The sequence below is a fragment of the Manis javanica genome, chromosome 8 (genome assembly GCF_040802235.1).
Source record: "Manis javanica isolate MJ-LG chromosome 8, MJ_LKY, whole genome shotgun sequence".
Lineage (NCBI taxonomy): Eukaryota > Metazoa > Chordata > Mammalia > Pholidota > Manidae > Manis > Manis javanica.
In genome coordinates, this window is record NC_133163.1 from 61,230,944 (window position 1) to 61,251,788 (window position 20,845).

Sequence of the window (20,845 nt, forward strand, 5' to 3'; positions counted from 1 at the left end):
TTCTATAGATGTCTTCACTCATCTTACCTACCAACCACAGATTTACATTTTCCAAACTCTATCTTTAATGACAAAAACAAAGGAAAATAAAAATCACTATATTTGTTAACATTAAATACCCCATTAACTCTTGGCTTCAAATATTTCAGCAATGTTTTTACAATAAAGCTAGGAAAACAATGGCCACTTAAACTCTCCTTATAATGAAATTTGTAAGATGATGCAAAGACATATCTGTGCATTACAAAATTTTAATTAGTTAAATTTCTTAAAAAAATAAGTAAATTAATATTAAATAACTATTTATGAGACCAGACTATGAATATTAGTGTCAGACAGAGCTTTGAAGCAATTTGTGCTTTATGATAAATACCATTAGCCTTGATATCATGATGACTATGTGGTTTTATTGTTTAAACAAATCAGTTACCACAAAACTCAAAAGATATTATTGATTGAATTTTACTTATTAAGAATGTTTCAATAGCAAGCCCTTTATATAAAGGAATGCCATATTCCTCTTTCTATCAAAGAAAAAAGCCTGTGAAATTGCAAAGTCCTTAATAATGTTTCACTCAAGTCTACTGTGGTCTGTGCCATCTGCAAACTATTTATGCATGGATGTCTTTAGTCCTAAAACTTTTCTTTCCATAATTGTCCTAGAGCTTCAGCACGTCTCTTCCTTAACATTTTACCTGGTTATTCTACATTTATGAGAAAAGTATTTCCTCCAAAGCCTCTAGCTCTTTGGCTATATTTATTAAAAATAATTCCTTAGGTGCCCTAAAGATCCTTTCATCTGTAGACTTTCATAGCATTGTGACCTCTGAATAGGGACCATAAGCAACAGGGGCATCATTATTTACTTCCCCTTTCCTTATTTGGTACATAAATTGAATGAAACTGCTTTGAGCTCTTCAAAAGAAGAATATTTGCTTGCTTTTTTGCCTAAATGAATAAAAACAGCTACAACAAATTAGTTCCCCGTTTCACACCGATACAACCTTATCACAATCTTGATTACCAAGAGGATCAAAATTAAGTGTTACAGGGCCCATTCACTAAAACTACTAACTTTTCATTAAAAACCTTTAACCACCTTAACTCAGATATTACTTCATACACAATTCAATCAGTTATCTGGATTCTAAACTCATAACAAGCAGCCTAAAATTACAAATAAGAGGTGAAAGTTTACTAATAGTAGGCATGAACAATAAGAAAATTTATAGGAGTATGGAATTGAAAAACAAATGCAGAAATCAGAAGAAGGTATACTCAGAAAGCATAGCATCTTTCTATACCTCAAAAGCAAAAACACCTATTGAATTACTTAGTAAATTATGATTAGTACATGATGACAGTTGCAAAAATGGCCTATAACTTTCTGAAAAACATTAACAGTGTGGTTGACATATAGTGAAAAAGGAGCCTAGTTTGGTGAGGAAGAGTCAAAAAAGTGAGAAATGTGTGCAAAGTTTTGGTAATAATCCTATTTTTTAAATTATAAAGAGTAGTGGAAATAAAATGTACAAAAAGATATGAACCTTTACCTGGATGTAATACTATATCAGAATGATTAATTTCCCAAGGACTCCACATTTGTAACATTTTACCATAAGAGACCTCAATTAAAAACTTAACATTTTTTTAAACCTCTCTAAGGCTTCTCCATCTTGCTTTACACATAGATGTGCCCTATCTACCCGCTCACCCACCTACCTGTCCACCTGCCGATCTGTCTGTCCATCCATCCATCCGTCTATCGTCTCTCTTTTTCAGACCACCTCTTAGTCTGTCTGTCTTTTTAAACTGCGTTTCTGTCTTGGACAGTTTTCTCCTTGGGCCTGTGCATGTCTGTGTATCTTTTTTCTCTCTGTCACTCTCCTTGTCTCAGACTCTGTCTTCATATCTCTGTCTCTATCTGCACATCTCTGCATGTCTCTGTCACTCTGGGGCCCTCTGACTCCATCGCTTTTCTGTGTGTCTCTTTTTCTGAAGTGTGTCTGTGTGTATGCCTGTACCTCTACCTCTCTTAGTATCTCTTTGTTTTCCTGTCTCTCTCTCACTGTATGTCTCTGTCTCTTTCTAGCTGTTTCTCTTACTCTGCTATTTCTCTTTCTCTGTGAGTCTCAGTGTGTGTGGCTTCCTATTTCAGTTTAGTATCACCCTTCATGTCTCTGTGTTTCTTTCTCTGTGTGTATTTCTTTCTCTGAGTGTACCTTTCTGTACACATCTCTCTCTCAGTCATTCTCTCAATCTACCCTATCACTTAGTATGTGTGTTTTTTCTCTCTTCGCTTCCCTCTCTCTCAGTGTATCCTTCAGTGTGTGTCTGTTTCTCGGTGTGCACATGTGTGTCCCTTTATGTGTCTTTGTGGGGTTTTCTGCAGTATGGGGTCTCCCTGTGTGTGTCTCCTGTGTATGTATGTGCTTGTCTGCCTCTGTCTAATGTATTGGTTAGGACAAACACATTTCATTCCATGCCTTGAACTAGCACAACACCTGGGGTTTGGCATTAATACCTTAAAAGTCCTTACCTTTTGACCAGTCCTCCATTTGTACTTCTGTTCTTGTTTACTCTGGCAATGTTTCTGGTTTTTGCTCCAAGACTTGAAGCTAAAATAAAGCCAACTCTAGATAAATAAACTTAAAACAATATATCAGAACACACCTAAACCTTACCTTTGTTTAACAGAGAATTTACAGGATAAATGGTTTAATGGGACAATTAACTGTATTTCAACAGATGAAATTAAATCTTTTTTCAAGGTTCTTTCTTATATTTTAGTAAATACAGTTCTTGTTAAGCTTCTAGACATTCTTGCTCCTTTGGTTAGAGAATCATTTAATTTATTTAATGTAAGTCTTTTCCAATTGTAACTTCAACAATTTCAGAAAAATAAAATTTTTATTCCATTTATTATAAACCTTATACCAAAAATTTCAAATTTATTGATATGAATTTACAATATATATTTTCATTAAAACATTTTATACTTGTAAAAGTAATTTAAGAATGCTACTCTAATTTTTTTTATGTACAAAGACTATCATTAACTTGTAGAATTATTGGTATTTCTCTCAAAGTGTTTTCATAATAAACATGACAAAGGCTATGCCCATGTTTTCTGCATGCTTTCAAGGAGAATAAAATTCGATTTACCTCACAGTGAGAACCTGGGTTCTTTAGAAAGTCCTCAAATAAAGCTGTAGTAAGCTTCTCCTTTTCCAATTTTCTCTAAATATGTTGATCTGGAGTTGGCAATCTTTCTCTAAGTTCCTCATTTACTTTTGGATTAGCTGAAAATATAGGAAGTTATTAATTTCAAAGAAATACGTCCCAGTCAATGAAGCCATTTCCCTACATATTGCCCAAAAAGGTTAATAATAATTGCAGTCTTTTAATAAGAGATTCATATAGCAAGACATGTAGAAAATACAGTCTTTAATAACCTCTGGAGTATTTTAAAACATGTCTTACAGGTCTTAATGTGCTTAGTAATATACTATTTAAAACCATAATTTTATCCCTCTGTAATATACAGTCACTCTTCCTCATCATTTACCCAGCTAATGAATGCCAGCAATTAGTAAAATGTAATCCCATTGCACAATCATTTTAATGCTTTTAGCACTCAGAAAAGTAAATACCAAATTAATACTGCTCAAGCCATATCAGATCCTAGTTGGAAGCAAGCAATTATAGTTCAGCTCCTCAGGTGTAATTAAATGATTGGAATGATTTAGTTCCATAAATGCAAGTTAATTCATAAGCAAGCAACAAATATACTGGGAGTAATTACAAGAAACATTGACAGTCTAAGCAGGGCTAATTCTTTTATAAGCCTGACATAGTAAAATACTGCCCTCTCCTGGGCATATAAGTGAATATAGAGCTGAAAACAAAAAATCTACAACAAAAAAAGCTAACTTTTAAAAAGCCACTGGAAAAATAATAATAACCAATATACCAATTTGATTTCATTCCCTAAACAAAAAGTTCTTAAGTGTAGTTTATACTGTGATAATTCTTATGCACCTGGTAATCAATGCTTTTTCCAATCAAACTCAGTATGAGTCCCAAAACATACCAGGCAATTACCTTATGTCTACTGAAACTAAATCATTCATATATAATATTGACAAATTGCAAGGGAAACTTTTAGTACCCTATTGGACTGCCAGACCAATACTTACATTCTCCACTGGTTAACCCTAACTGGAATGTTACAGATAATAACTAAACTATACTTTTATAAGTACTAAAATTTGTAAGAAAACAATCTCCGAAAAATGCAAAACAAAATATTCAAGTGTTATTGTGACTATACATGATGGTATATACATATACACACACAAATGCTATACATAAAATGTGCAATGACCTTCAATAATAAAAATAAAAACTAGAACACTTACATAATGTCACTATAAGCATACTTTAAAACACAAAGAATAAAATGCATCCTGGTTTTTGCTTAAGCTGTTCCTAGCTTTTCTTTTCATAGGCTAAAATTCAGAACAAATTTCCTTGTATGGCACTCAGATGATCCTTAACTAAATTTCTCACACTTAACTTTAAAAGGTCTATTTTTTATATATTTGAGTTATGCTACGATCAGTAAGTCTGTGTTAACACATATGGATTTATAGCACTAAGCCCAATTAGAATCACCCCTTTGACTTTCTGCAGAATTGAACATATTCTTAAATATTACCAATAGCACAACAAATGTTTAATTCTCCAATAAGTAAGAATAATACTTGCAGTGTATAATGTTCAACACTGCCAATATTTTGGGGGAGGGCGGGAGTATTAGTGCCCTTCTAACATGCTTTCAAATGCATTAGAATAACCATATTTGAAGTCATATCCTATGTAAACTATAAAAATAAATCAAAGTATAAAAAGACCTGCCACTAAGTTTAAAATGTACAGCACATTTGCTTTGCCCTTGATGTCACAGTCTTATTTTTCAATTCATATCTTGTACACTGTAAGCTAATTGCTTTTGGAAAGTACTTATTATTCATGTAAAAATTAATGTGCCAATGTGTTTAAATCCTCTTAAATGACCATTCATGCATCTTTCTTCATTAAGTACCAATGAAATCTGTCAAAAGGCATCAATGCAAACAGGTCTTAAAAAAAGTTCTAAGAGATTTTTTCTCCTGCTAACACAAGATTTTCATATTCACCAACTTTACTTATATTCCATTAATTTTTTAAGCTACTTTTAATAAATTCACCAAGTAAAATTTTTAGGCCCTGTAGTCTGTCATTTGTGTTCCAGCTGACATTATGAATATTAATAACAGTGTTATCCTGATTAAATAGGCTTCATATGAAATCCCTGTGAATCCTATAGCTCAGACATCTCATTTTTCCAACTCTTTATGAATTTGGATTCAGACATTAAACTGGAAAAATCTTTAAAAACAGACTTAATGGCATATTTGCATACTGTCAAGCAAAAATTAGATGTTCTAATGATTCAAATAATTACAACTTATATATATCTGCATATGGTAATAGGAATAGAAGATTTCTGTAAACATGCAACATATTTTACACTACTATCCTCTTTAAGACAAAGACTAAGACAAAGATTTAGATTTATAAAATACTAATTCCTTTCCTTACAGTCACCTTAAAGATCTGATATCAAGAACTTGTTTCGATCAAAAATTACATATTCACACTTAAACTAATAGGATGATTTTATAGTAGACATCAGATAAATTAGGCTTCTTAATCAAAATGCTAACATAGTACATTACAGACAAAATATGTTAATTGCTTTATCATTACTAATGTATACCAGCACCAAATAGCAAAAAATCAATTTCCAACTAAAGCTTATAAATAGTGATGGAAAAACTACCTATGTTAAAAAACAAAAAGAAAATCTTGACTATAAAAGAGAAAATATACCATCTTATCATCTGTTAAATTAAAATCTTCTCCTTCACAGATTCTAAACCTCATGCCTCCAAATTGTTTTTAATTCTCAAAGGAAGTGAGTCTTCCTACACAAAAGGCAAAATAAATAATAATTAAGGAAACTGCATACTCTCTGCTCTCTATAGGTACATGGGAACCTGAATATATCTGCCCAAATTTCCTATGTACACCCCATCAAAAAAGGTAGGTTAGGAAAATTTAAACAAACATCCCTGTGCTCTCCTCAAATGTGACTTGACTTTGTTTAATCAGCAGTAAAACACCTCACAAAACAAAATCTGTTCTTTGACTAGTTTAAAATTTCTAATCTGGCTAAAAATTGATAAGCGTTTCTGAAATTTATTCTTTAAAATTAAACGGCATCTTTTTAATAAGCACTTAAAAACAGGATTTCATTCTCCAATATAACAATATCTAGGATTTTAAAAAACTTATTTTAAATAGGAGATGCCCTTCCTACCTTCCTCCGCAAAAGTCACATGATGGCAAAGGTTTCTGGCTGACTTTGGATAATGGCATTTTTTTCATAATGCTTTCTTAGTTTAACCAAAAATTAATGTAAATTGAACTCAATAGTGTCAAACTATGGATCACTTATAATACTGTCTTCTCTCCAACTGTAACTCTAAAAAACTTCCAACTGTGTATCTCCTAGCTTGAGAAATGTTGATAATGTCTGCATTGAAATGGCTTCATGAAAAGGCCAAAAGGAGAGTAGTGTATTTCTGAGAGCCAAATATTTTATCATGTAACTCATATACGATATATGCTTGTGTTCTACTGCTGGATTTTTATCTTATTAGACAAAACTCTCTCAGACATTCAGGGTCTGGCGCATTCTCTCCTAAAAAGGATTCCATTAACTCACCGGGCTTCACATCGCAACCCACTCCCTATTAAGAAGAGATTTAGGAAGAAAGGATAGGGATAAAAGTGGCCAACACCATAGTTATCAGAATTCTAAATGCATATACTATTTGACTCCTCAGTTCCACTACCAGAAGTATTTAGACAAATATGTACAAAGTTACTCACTGAAGCAGTATTTGTAAGAAAAAATACTCATGCTGTAATCATACTGTACTTCTTTCTCCCTTGAACTCACCAAGCTTATTCTTGCCTCACAACTTTTATACTTGCTATTCCCTCTGCCTAGAATCCTCTTTTCTAGATCTCTAAACCTTTTTTTCACATCATTTAGGTCTTGTTCAAAGTCACCTCTCCAAAAACGTTTTGCCTGGCCATCCTAACTAAAGCAGAAACTCTGCTTATCACATTGCCTATGCTACTGCCTTCATGAAACTAATTTGTTTAGATTTTATCATTGCTTTTGATATATTTCAGCCAACTGTGTACATAGAAATTACATGCAAGTGGGTCCTTGAATTTCTCCATCTGTATCCTTAGAAGTGTGTTCGGAATACAGTAAGTACTCAGTATATATTTCATGGGGAGACAGGTGGATAGATGGATGGACCGATGACTAACAAAAACCTAACATAACATAAATGTTCATCAATAGAAAAGTGGTAAAATAAAATGTGGTACAACCATATAGCAAATCAATATGATTTGTTCCATAAATGCAAAAGATATGTATATATACTAAGTGTGGAAGATTCTTTCAACAAGTATTTCTTAAGCACCTATATACCGAGTGTCAGACACTTTCTAGAAGTTAGATATAAAACAGTGAATAAAACAAATTTCCTACCCAAAATATGTCTTTAGCCAAAAAAAATACAGGTACAGAACATGAATAAATTAAAAGCAGGAAAAAAAGGCAAATTATGCTTATATATACACATACATGCTTGAATAGGCACAATATTTTTTTCTAGAAGAATACACAGGAAACTATTATCAGTAGTTCCTCTGAATAAGGGGCCTAGGCTGAGGTAGGGAGATTGAGAGAGTAAGAGTAAGAAATATTTCTACTTCATTTGATATCTATCTGTATAATTAGATTTTTTAAACCATGTATTTATATTTTTTTAACTTTAATAAATATTTGTTAATAACCTTGGGATTAAACAAGAAACTGATAGAAACTACATAACTGAGAGATTCAAAATGAATAGAAAGAAGATAATTTTTATGACTCCCTTGAAACTTTAGAAAACTACTTCCTAATTATCCTTTATAATTATTCTTTGCTATGCTTGTTTGCTTGTTAAGCAAGCAAATAGAGTTGAAAGTTCAAATAATCTAATACATGGCAGCTTTGGAATATTCAAGTTTAAAATTAATACATTTCTTGAGAATTAAGCAAATATTTCTTAAAACAATCACATTTCTTTGTTCAGTTAGGAGCTATTTACAATAATCTAAGTGTTCAGGATTCTAAAAATTTAAAAACTTTATAATAAAAGTAAATTTTTCTATATTACAACTATTTTGTGCTTGTTGCAGATACTACCCGGTGTTATATGTTTTGGTAATCAAGAAATTACTAAAAAAATTAATTACTCATCACTGAACGTCACAGAAGTACATCAGATTAAGAGGAAATAAATATTTGGTGTTTAAAATGCACGACTTCCACATATTCAGAACTTGGAGGGCAAAATAATATACCACTTGGAACACTGCAATAGTTTTCAGTGCCAGTTACAAAAGACACTTCGAGAATAGACATGGCATTGCACAGCTCAGTGATAAATTTTGAAAATGCAAAACTTTAAAACTAGTATTATTTTCAGAGGGCTAATCAGATACAGGATTTTCTAAAATATCCTGAAACGTTTTGCCTTAGGCCAAACTAAACTAAATCACTTAATCTAGCACAGAACAGAATATAAAAACAAAGTCAGCTTATAGAATAGTTTCTCTAGTGAACAAACAGCCTGTTTTCATAAGATTTGTGTGGGTGCCAAGTTATGACGCAATGACACACTCCTTCACACAAAGGCTTGCATTTCCACACAACCAACTGAAGTTCTTGGCAAATCAAAGGTAAGAAAGTATTAGAGCAAGTCAAATTGATCTCTAATGACAACTGGTATGAGCAGGCACTTGAAATCAAATAAAACAACAGCTAACAGAAAATGTCTTTCTAAAGTAAAGTAAAAATAATCATGTAAGGTTCTTAATTCATCATACATCACAATGCTTACTAACAAATTTTTATCAGAAATCTATTAAATAACTTTCTACAGTTTATATAGCTTATTTATAGTTAGTAACAAACATTAACAGATATATAGATGAGAATCAAGAAACTCTAATAAGTTATACTTTTTTGAATATTTAGCAATTCATACATTGTGTAATTGATACAATGCTTATCTATGCCATTTGTTAAAATTACAGTAATCATTCCTAATGATTGTGCTGCATGCAAATTATGCATTTCACTTTTCAAACTGTAATGTTAAGGACAACATCTAGGTTGCAAAATACAATGACTAGAAACAAAATCTTTGAAGGGGGTAAAATAAACATTAGCCTTACAGCTCTCTTTTCTTGCTTAATGTCAAGAAACAAAGCCATCCACCTCAGTTGTCTGAGGACTTCAAAAGTTCATGTAATTTCTTCAGTCATTCTTAATAAATGCTCTCATTAATAAAAAGTATGTAATAAGGATATGGTCCTAAAACAGATATTCAATGGTTAATATAGAATAAAAATGTAATACAAAAAGGAAAAAAAATAGGAAGCTGAACTATATATAGATATTTCCTTCAATAAACACTTATATTCTTCTTGCAGCTAAAATTGTAAGATAATTTCAACTATACATTATATGTAAGTATTGTACTCTCTTTTGTACACCATACTATGAAGACTTTCTTAGGACCTAGAAGTGTATGTTCACTAAAAATGTTTCCAAAATATGTTAAAAAAATCTCAAAATGGTAAATTAACTGAGTTAAAAATATTAGTTATAAAATTAATAGTAATACAACTGAACAGTGTTCCAAAATATTAAATAAATTAAATGTGTGCTGTTAACTTTTTGCAAAATAGTTTTTTCCAAGACATGATGATCTTTCATTTTAAAACAATTCTACTTCTTTGAAGAAAATTCCATCTCCATGTGTTGATTTATATAATATAATCACAACTACTGCAAAATGGCTGCATGAATAATGACATTTTACACCACTATTGTGGAAGAAAACCTTTTATAGACTACAAAGAAAATGAAGAGAAACCAAAAACTGAACCTTATTCTGTCATAAATATTAAAGCATTTACAAAACACAATCAAACATTATAAGCCTCCTGGTGGAAGTACATAACACTAATTAGTACATATTATCCTGGGATGGCAGTAGAGAGTGCAGATTTTGGGGAGGAGCAGGATTCACGGGACAGGCAGAATATGGGGGTTTCAATGAAACACGGTTAACTGACATGAAAAATGAAGGGTAACTGTTGAAGCTGGGTAATAAATTCACTGGGGTTCATTATTCTGTTTCCCCTACTTCAGTATGTTTGCAGTTTTTCATAATAAACAGTTTAAAATATATATTGTAAAATAAGAGAATATACAGCATTATTTACTTGCTAGCAAAAATTATAAAATAATCTTAACAGAAACCAGTAAATGAGTATTCCATTTCATATTAAGATGTTATCAAACTCCTTCAATCTCATGCCTAATATACACATACACAATATACATCATGCACCAAATATTGCACATCTTTCTCACACACACACACACACACACACAAACACACACACACACACACACCCCTCACATGGATTCTATACTGCATATCATGTAGAAAAAAGCCTACACATTTCATCTTAGCATATAGGAACCTAAAATAAAATATTACCAGCTGGGAGATATATACTTTATTTATTGAAATGCATTGGAATTACTCCCTGACCTCAAGCTTAACAACTTTCTGAAGCTAAGACCTTTACAGTACCAATGACCTAGTGCATATGGGAAACGGGGTAGGTACATTCTGTCACCTTTAGCAAACATTTTCTTCACCAAGCTATTTAGAAGCCATCTGTTACACCCTGAAGCAACATCCTAGTTAGTTACTGCTACTGACTTGCGAGGTAAGTAGCTAAATTTATCATTTGTTAGAGTCAAAACTATGTAAATCTGAAATATTCCATAATTTTATTTTAAAAAACATTTATTTCCATTCCTGAGGATATTTTGCATTTGTAGAAAATTCTTAGTTGTATTTCTTAGTAGATGCACAATAATTTTCTCTAACAAAGATGGTGACTTACACAAAAGACTCGTAAGCAGAAATATGACAGTGACTATACCACCATGTCTCAAAATGTTAATATCTTTCACCATTTAATAGGTGATTAGGCCTATACTTGAACCAACAAATTTAGGTACCTTTTATACTTCATCACAATGTTTAAATAAAATTATTTTAATAAATAATAACTTTACACCAATGAAAGAAATATCTATGTCTGTAACATTTCACTATGATGAAATTATAGCTTGCTTCAGGTCAGGTCTCACATCCAGTTTGATTCTTTTTTGACTCTTTACTTTGAGGAACTATAAATTCAAATCTCATTCTGGTTCATTTTGAGGAACTAAAAATTCAAATCTCATTCTGACCGTTTGCTGGAATGCCTCCTGAGATCCAACATTCCAAACTTTGGAATACTGACTAAAATATTTTTAAATATACTTTTTTAGACACAGATAAGCTCAAATGGAAGAAAGGGAAACATTCACAAGTCAAAATCAAACTGTAACAGTTAGAGAGTGGGACTTTAAACCAAGTAGTCCATGAGAATGTTGAGACCAAATAGGCTTGAGGGTTAGAGTTCAACTACACAGAATTTCCCCTTCCTTAAGTAGCAATCAGAAGATCTCCAACTACCTGCTAAATATCTTTGCCAGATACAAGGATCAAACTAGGTGGAAATGTTAACTACTCAAGATCAAAACCAAAACCGTTTGCCATGGTTGGGTGAGGAATCCAAATCTTGATTTAAGCCAATCAACTAACATAAAACTAGTTATGTTAGTTGATATAACTATTTTTAGGTTATATCAACCTAAGATATAATCTGAGATCATAAAGTCTAGTCAGAAATTTGAAAAGAAAAGTAGATTATGAGCTAGATTCCTTTATAGGGTAATTTCTTTTGAAAAGAAGCTCACAGTCAAAAAGCTGTAAGATATATGAAAGAATCTCATGTACAGATAAACAGTACAGATGTAGATAAAAAGAGGGGTAGAGATTTACACTTGAACAATTAAAGAAATCAAGGCAATCTGAAATCAACCTTCAAAATAGGTATGACTTTTAAATTGTCAAATGATAAAGCAACATAAACATTAAATAAGAGCACGCAGTTCTTAAATAAGCATGAATAGATATAAAAAAGGACCAAGTGTAAATGGTATAAATGAGAAATATGTTCACTGAAGTTGAAACTCTATAGATGAAGTAAAAACTAGAAAACACTGCAACAGAGAAATAATGACTTAGAGATACAAGGGAAGAAATTCCCCAGAATACAGCAACAGAGTTGAAAAATATGAAAAAAAGTTAAGAGACATGGAGATGAAAAAATAAAAGCTCTAACATATGTCTAATAAAGGTAGAAGAAGGGGAGAACAGAAGAAAGGAAGGAAAAACAAAATACACTCCAATTCGTGTAAAAAAATGTGTCTCTGGAAAAGAGTAATAACTGAATCAGAGTTATACAGCATTAAAATCACAGAATTCCTATGGAGGTGCATTCTCAGGGTCTTATTTGGGCAATTATTTCCCATTCTCTTAGTAGCTCATGGTCTTTTTGCCAAAAAAGGTTCTACCAAGTAAATGTACTCGAGCAAGATATGGAAGAAAAAGGCAGAGACCATCTGCTTTCAACATGCAAGGTCAGCAGACTTAAGCATTTCTGGTGGCAGAGACTACAATCTAATGTCTAGTATGAGCCTTCTTTACATGACAGCTATTTGTGGTGGCAGCAGAAAAAACAGCTTTCTGACCTCGAGAATGCAACAATATCATGACCTAGAGATGGTCTAGAGATGGTCCTTGACTTATGTCCCAGCACTTGTAATAATTCTGTAACTTGTGAATTCCCAATGTAAAGGCCCCTTCTGCTTGAAATACCTAAGTGGTTTTTGTTTTTCTATCCTATAACATCTTCCCCATCTTCAATAGCAATTAAGTTAATGCATTATGATAAAACTGGAGTGGAGGGAATAAAGAAGTGGCAATGTAAAGCATGCTATATAGAAGCACAGAGGTGCATTTAAAAAAACTTGGACAGAAGATTTCATGACAAACCTTACAGAAATTTGATTCAAGAATAAAGCAAATAAAAACATTCTGAAGATAGACAGTGGTAAAGGCTGCACATCAATGTGAATGTACTTAATGCCACTGAACTATACCATTAGAAATGGTTAAAATGGTAAATTTTGTTATGAATATTTTACTATAATAAACATTAAACAATGTTTTTTAAGATACAGGAGTATTACTGCTTCATGCCACTATATGACAAAGTTTTATAACATGCAAATTCTTGTGAACTAAATATGAATAGAACATCAGTTTAATAAAAAAGCAAATTTCAGATAGTAATCATGATTCTTTTCACTACCACTTTCTTTTCAGCTGTTTGGACAAAATCAAATGTACAATGTAACTTGACCCATGCCATCTAGTTTCACACTTTATATTTATACTTGACTTACCTGTTCATAATTTATAATAAAAAATTGTTAAGTTGTAGTACACACATTCATATATATTCACCAAGTACTAACAGGATTCAAGTAAACCCTTTTTAATTTTCTTTACTTTTAAAATCAACTTTAAGATATAATTTACATCATGTAAAAAATGCATGCATTTTAAGTATACATTTGATGAGTTTTGATAACTGTCTACAATGGTATAACAAAAATCCCTGTTAAAAAAGTCACCCCATGCCCCTTTGCAATAAATATCCCCCACTCCCCAATTTCAGGAAAGTACAAATATGTGTTCCTTTACTACGTAAATTAGGTGCTAATTCCAGAGTTCTATATAAATGGATACTTGCAGAGTCCAGCTCCCGACCAAAAACTTATGAGTGAGTTTTTAGACCAAAGCATTGGTAATTACAAAGACTTCACCAGGCAGGCCTCCCAGGAAGACTTTACACAACCAATGCATTTCAGTCTCTACAGGCAGCTGCAGTCAAGGCCTCAGAACCAGCTGGCTGACCAAGCTCTTTTGCATATCTGCATTCCTAGCCACTCAGAGGTCTCTTTGTCTGGAGTCTCCCTCAGAAAGAGACCTCCTGACAGAGTGGGGAGGAAAGATACTTTCCCCAACTCTGGCTCAACAAATAGTACTTTCCTAACCCTAATCCTGCAGTCTCTCCTTCCTCCCTGCACTCCCTTCATCCCACTAACCTGGATCCATAAAACTGCAAGAACTTTTTGTTTAGGGCTACCTAAGCAGTGAGTGACCCGCATGTCTGTGCTGATCCATCTGACCCTCAACTGGGCACATAGTTTCATAGTTAAAAAAGGAACAGCAGGGGCACAAGAACAGACCCATAGACCAATGGAACAGACTAGAGAGCCCAGATATAAACCCAAGTATATATGGTCAATTAATATATGATAAAGGAGCCGTGGACATACAATGGGGAAATGACAGCCTCTTCAACAGCTGGTGTTGACAAAATTGGACAGCTACATGCAAGAGAATGAAACTGGATTATTGTCTAACCCCATACACAAAAGTAAACTCAAAATGGATCAAAGACCTGAATGTAAGTCATGAAACCATAAAACTCTTGGAAGAAAACACAGGCAAAAATCTCCTGAATATAAACATGAGCATCTTTTTCCTGAATGCATCTCCTTGGGCAAGGGAAACAAAAGCAAAAACGAACAAATAGGACTACATCATGCTAAAAAGCTTCTGTATACAGCAGAGGATACCATGAGCAGAATAAAAAGGCATCCTACAGTGGGAGAATATATTTGTAAATGACATATCCAACAAGGGGTTAAGATCCAAAACATATAAAGAACTCACACACCCCAACACCCAAAAAGCAAATAACCCGATTAAAAAATGGGCAGAGGATCTGAACAGACAATTCTCCAAAGAAGAAATTCAGACGGCCAACAGGCACACTGCTAATTATCAGGGAAATGCAAATTAAAACCACAATGAGATATCACCTCATGGCCAACGTAGAAAAGACTAGGAACAACAAATGCTGGGGAGGATGCAGAGAAAGGGGAACCTTCCTACACTGCTGGTGGGAATGTAAACTAGTTCAAACATTATGGAAAGCAGTATGGAGATTCCTCAAAAAACTAAAAATAGAAATGCCATTTGACCCAGGAATTCCACTCCTAGGAACTTACCCTAAGAATATAGGAGCCCAGTTTGAAAAAGACATATGCACCCCTATGTTTATTGCAGCACTATTTATAATAGCCAAGAAATGGAAGCAACCTAAGTGTTGATCAGTAATGAATGGATAAAGAAGATGTAGTACATATCCACAATGGAATACTATTCAGCCATAAAAAGAAAACAAATTGTACCATTTGCAACAACATGGATGGAGCTAGAGGGTATTATGCTCAGTGAAATAAGCCAGGTGGAGAAAGACAAGTACCAAATGATTTCACTCATCTGTGGAGCATAAGAACAAAGCAAAAACTGAAGGAACAAAATGGCAGCAGACTCACAGAACCCAAGAATGGACTAACAGTTACCAAAGGGAAAGGGACTGGGGAGGGTGGGTGGAAAGGGAGGAATAAGGGGAATAAGGGGAATTACAATTAGCACACATAATGTGGGGGGTGGGGGGCACAGGGAAGGCAGTATAGAACAGAGAAGACAAGTAGTGACTCTATAGCATCTTATTATGCTGATGGACAGTGACTGTAATGGGGTATGTTGTGGGGACTTGATAATGGGGGGAATCTAGTAACCACAAATGGTGCTCATGTGATTTTATATTAATGAAACCAAAAGAAAAAAAATAGAACAGCAGGGAGTTAGTGCTTTCTCCAGTTTAGCCTCTTGCTTATACTGTCATAGTTTAGTGACTCTTAGTTTCATTTTGGCCTAATTTTAATCTGTTACTGTGACACCTGGCTGGTCAGCTTTCTCCTGCTCAGTTGAGACCCTAACAATACTCTTTTGTATATGAATTCTCTCATTTAGTATAAAGTTTTTAAGACTCATTCACACTGTATAAGGCAGTTTGCTCCTTTCTGTTGTTCAGTAATATTCCATTGTAGTGTTTGAACATACTGCAATTTGTCTATTTAGTCACCTGTTAATGGATATTTGGGCTGTTTGTAGTTGTTGGCCATTGTGAATAAAATAGTAATGAATATGCTGTACAAGCCTTTTTTCAAACATATGTTTTCAATTCTCTTGGATAAATATCCAGAATAATATTGCTGGATCATATTAATTTCACAAGAAACTGGCAAATTATTTCCTAAAGCAGTTGTATCATTTTACACATCCACCATGTGTGAGAGTTCTAAATGTTCCACATTCTCACTAACACTTGGTATGGACAGTTTCTATATATGCAAATGTGCAAATATGTAAAATATATTTTTTTATTATTTATTGTAGCTAATTGATATATAAAATTATATTAGTTCAGGTATAACAACCATTAAATATCTGTCTATATTGTGAAATGATCACCATAGCAATTCTAGTTAAAATCCATCACCACATAGTTACAAAAATTTTTTTGTTATGATGAGAACTGCTACAATCTACTCCCTCCACAACTTTCAAATATGCAATGTAGAATTGTTGCCTATATTCATCATGCTGTACATTACATTACTATGACTTATTTCAGTCTTTTAAATTTCATTTTCTTTTGTATGCACTTATAGCTCATAATTTTAATTTGCATAACTTGTTCAATGATGATATGCATCTTTTCAAATGTTTATCAGCCATTCATAGATCTCAGATCTCTTGTGTGAAGTACCTGCTCAACTCTTGTACATTTTCATTGAGTTGTGTGTCCTATTACTATGTAGTAAGAGTTCTTTATATATTCTGAAAACAAGTCCTCTGCCAGATATATGTAGTAAATATTTTCTCCCAGTCTGTGGCCTGCCTGTTAATTTTAGTTAATGGTGTCAATGGAGGAAATATTTTTATTTTAATGAAGTTCAATTTATAAACTTCTTTTGGGCTTAGTATTTTTGTGTTCTAAGAAATATTAACCAACCCTAAGGTCACAGTAATTTTCTTTCATGTTTTCTCCTGTAAGTTTATATAGTTTTAGGCTTTACATTTAGATAAATGATGTACTTCAAATTTTGTATATAGTCATGAAGCAAGGGTCAAGGTTCACTTTTTTCCCATACAAATATATATTTATTCCAGCACCATTTGTTGAAAGAACTATCTTTTCTCCACTGTTACCCTGGCACCTATACTGAAAATCAGTTGATTCTACATGGGTAAGCCTATGTTCGGGCTCCTTTTGTGTTCCACGTCGATCCTTTCACTAATACCAAACTGCCTTCATTTTATGATGTAATCACATTTGCAGTTAAGTGTTGGACTTAGGTAGCATAAGTCCTATAACTTTGTCCTACAATTTTCTTTAAATATTACTTGGCTAGACCCTGAGCATTTCCATATAAATATTGGGATGGACTTGTACATTCCTTTTAAAGACCATACTGGAATTTTGACAGAGATAAATGAATTAAGAAAGAATTAAAAGCTTAACCATTCAAACCATGAACATGGCATGATTCTTAATTTATTTATGTCTTCTTTAATTTCTCTCAGCAATGTCTTACAGTTTTCAGTGTAAAGGTCTTGCATATATTCCATAAAGTTTACTCCAAGTATTTAACATTTTTTGATGCTACCAAAAATGTAATTGTTTTATTTCAATTTTCAAATGTTCTTTGCTATATATATATATATAAAGTCAATTAATTTTCTATATGGACTCTGAATTTTAAAACCTCACTAAATTCATTTGAAAGTTCTGCTTATTTGCAGACTCACAGACTCCAAGAAGGGACTAGTGGTTACCAAAGGGGAAGGGTGTGGGAGGGCGGGTTAGGAGGGAGGGAGATGGGGATTGAGGGGTATTATGTTTAGTACACATGGTGTGGGGGGGTCACGGGGAAAACAGTGTAGCACAGAGAAGGCAAATAGTGAATCTGTGGCATCTCACTACACTGATGGACAGTGACTGCATTGGCGTATGGGTGGGGACTTGATAATATGGGTAAATGTAGTAACCATATTGTTTTTTCATGTGAAACCTTCATAAGAGTGTATATCAATAATACCTTAATAAAAATTTAAAAAAAGAAAAAAGAAAGTTCTGCTTATTTTATTATAGGTTTTATGATTTTCTACATATAGGATTATGTCATTTACTAATAAAGACATTTTAATTTCTTCCTTCCCCATCCATATGCCTTTACTTCTACAAAGCCAAGTAATTAAGACAGTGTGATATTGGTCCAATGCAATAAAGAGTCCAGAAATCGAGTACTCCCACACACACTGAACATGCACACTCTTGATTTATGGCAAATGATCCACAGCAGTGAGGAAAAGTTGGTCATTTCAGTAGATGATACAGGATCAACTTGTATCCATATAGAAATAATTACCCTCAATTCCTACTTTATATCATGCCTTCAAATTAATCTGAGCTAGATCATAGATCTAAACATACAATCTAAAGTAATCAAGCTTTTAAAAGAAAACAAGGGGGAAATGTCTAATGGACCTTGGGTTAGATAAAGATTTCTTTAAAAGGATACATAAAACACTAATTACAAGAGATTGAAAATTGGACTTCATTAAAATTAAGATTTTCTGTTCATCAAAAAATGTCATTATGAGAATGAAAAGGAAAGCAACAAACTGGATGAAAAGGAAGAACAAACATGTTTAACTAATAAAAGACTCACATGCAGAATGTATTCTTAAAAGCTCCTACATATGTATGCAAGAAAGACAAACAACACAACTTTTTTCAAATGGGCAAGCAAGCAGAGCTTGCATTTGATAAAGGAGTTAGAAAAAAAAAAGGCTAACAAACATGTAAGAGCGTTCCTAGAATCACTGTCACCAGAGAAGTATAAATCAAAACCACAGTGAGGTATCACATATTACATATATACTGGGATGGCTATAATTAAAAGCTCTGACAAAGGCAAACTGGTGGACAATATGTGAAACAAGAGGAAATCTTTTGCATTCTTTCTTACTCATGTGACAAAAAAGTTGGCTAATAAAACCTAACTGAAACTCAAGGCCTGGCCCAACCTGTGAAACTTTTGGGAATAATGTGTGCCAGAAATATCAAGGACATCCTTAATCTTTAAAAATAATTTAGTATTCCTTATGACCTCTCCCTAGACAGACAGCCCAGACTAGTGGGACAATTTGGGTCTTGGCAAAGCCTATCTCCCACTCAAGGATGCTGCTAAGCCTATTAATAAAGCCAGGAAAAAGCAATTGAATTTACTGAATAAGGCCCTAAGCCAAAATAATCAATATAAGATTTACAAAAGATTGTCTCCCAGGCAATGGCTCTAGGCCCTAGAGTCTGGGACATTATGACCTCAATTCTCCAAATTTTTTTGGAAGTATCCTCAATGCTGACACATGAAGGAAGACAGGAGCCTTGGGTACAAACTGATTACTACACCTTGGCAGACTCTCGAGCTCATTAGAGACTGGAAAGCTGACTGACCTAGATGTTCAATATAGCCCTTTTCAAAGACTATAGCTACCTTGTTATTGAGTATTGGTCAAAATGGCACCTATCATTGAAGGTCATCAATTAATCCCAAGGAAAAAATGCCCACCAGGACCTACTTGCTGTAAAAGAATCATTCAAAAAAGGAGAAGGCCATTCAGGAGAGCTCATTAACAGAACTGTCAAGTGCAGGAGTGTGCTCCAGAGGGTAGGTGCAGGAGCTTACTGCATTCACATAAGAGGCCAATTTACTGCCTTTGAAGTCATTGCCAGAAATGTCCTCTCAGGGCCTCCCAGTTTGGCCTGCTGTATGATATGAGCCCGATGATTATCAGACAAAGGAAATCACAACACTTGTTTTAATACTGGGAGTTCATGGTAATGAACTGCAAAAGCCAGCCTGCAAGAGCCACTGTGCCTCTTTCCAACTCTAAAATCAGTGGTGCCATGTTTTAAGCTTGATATTGGCTATAATGGAGGTGTTTACACAACAAAAACCAACAAATACAACAAACAGAGGTTTTCTTTTGGCTATGGTCACTCTTTACCCATTACCAGCATACCACTGCCTAAATGAGAGTTATAAGGTTTTTTAAAACCAGCCATGTTTTACAGACAGTAAAACCATGGTGCAAGGTAGTAAAGGTAAAACAGCACAATGGGCCTTTGGGGACAGATCTGGATATTCACAAAATCTTGGGCCACTATATAGACTGGCAAAAAGGCCCTGGATGATTGGGCAATAAAAACTACTCCTTTATGGAGTATCTAACTATAAAAATCCCTGTGAAAATTTATCAAAATAATTAAAGTGCTAGTTCAGAGGGGAGCTGTAATACTGAGCCAAATGCCCTAGACCTCTAGCCTCTTGAATTCATGACATGTGTAAGCACTGGGTTGAATAAGTAATATGAAGATGGAACAAATGATGATGTATTTGCCTTGCAATGAATAAAATGTTATTCACAATCAACAGGAGGAATGTCAGTAAAATGGCAGACTAGACAGCTCCAAACTCTCATTACCACAGAAAAACATAAAAAAAAAAAAGCAGGAACTGTCTGAATCAACTCTGGAACATAGTCAAAAGTTAACAGCAACTTTATTGTTATTTACCCAATCAAGAAAAAGCCATCTTCAAATGGTAGGGGAATTTTGCAGTGTTTTC

The 20,845-nt window shown here is 33.6% G+C and overlaps 1 protein-coding gene across 20 annotated transcripts in view; it reads right to left on the bottom strand.

Moving 5' to 3' along the window:
- MIPOL1 (mirror-image polydactyly 1) overlaps positions 1-20,845 on the bottom strand; it is a 321,127-nt gene that overhangs the window by 267,710 nt on the left and 32,572 nt on the right. For all 20 annotated transcript variants that reach the window (XR_012120546.1, XR_012120545.1, XM_073211334.1 and 17 more), the window contains exons 2-3: positions 3,166-3,302; positions 2,540-2,618 (exon numbers count right to left, since the gene is read on the bottom strand). The gene's annotated coding sequence lies outside the window, so the exon portion shown is untranslated. The remainder of the gene's footprint in view (positions 1-2,539; positions 2,619-3,165; positions 3,303-20,845) is intronic.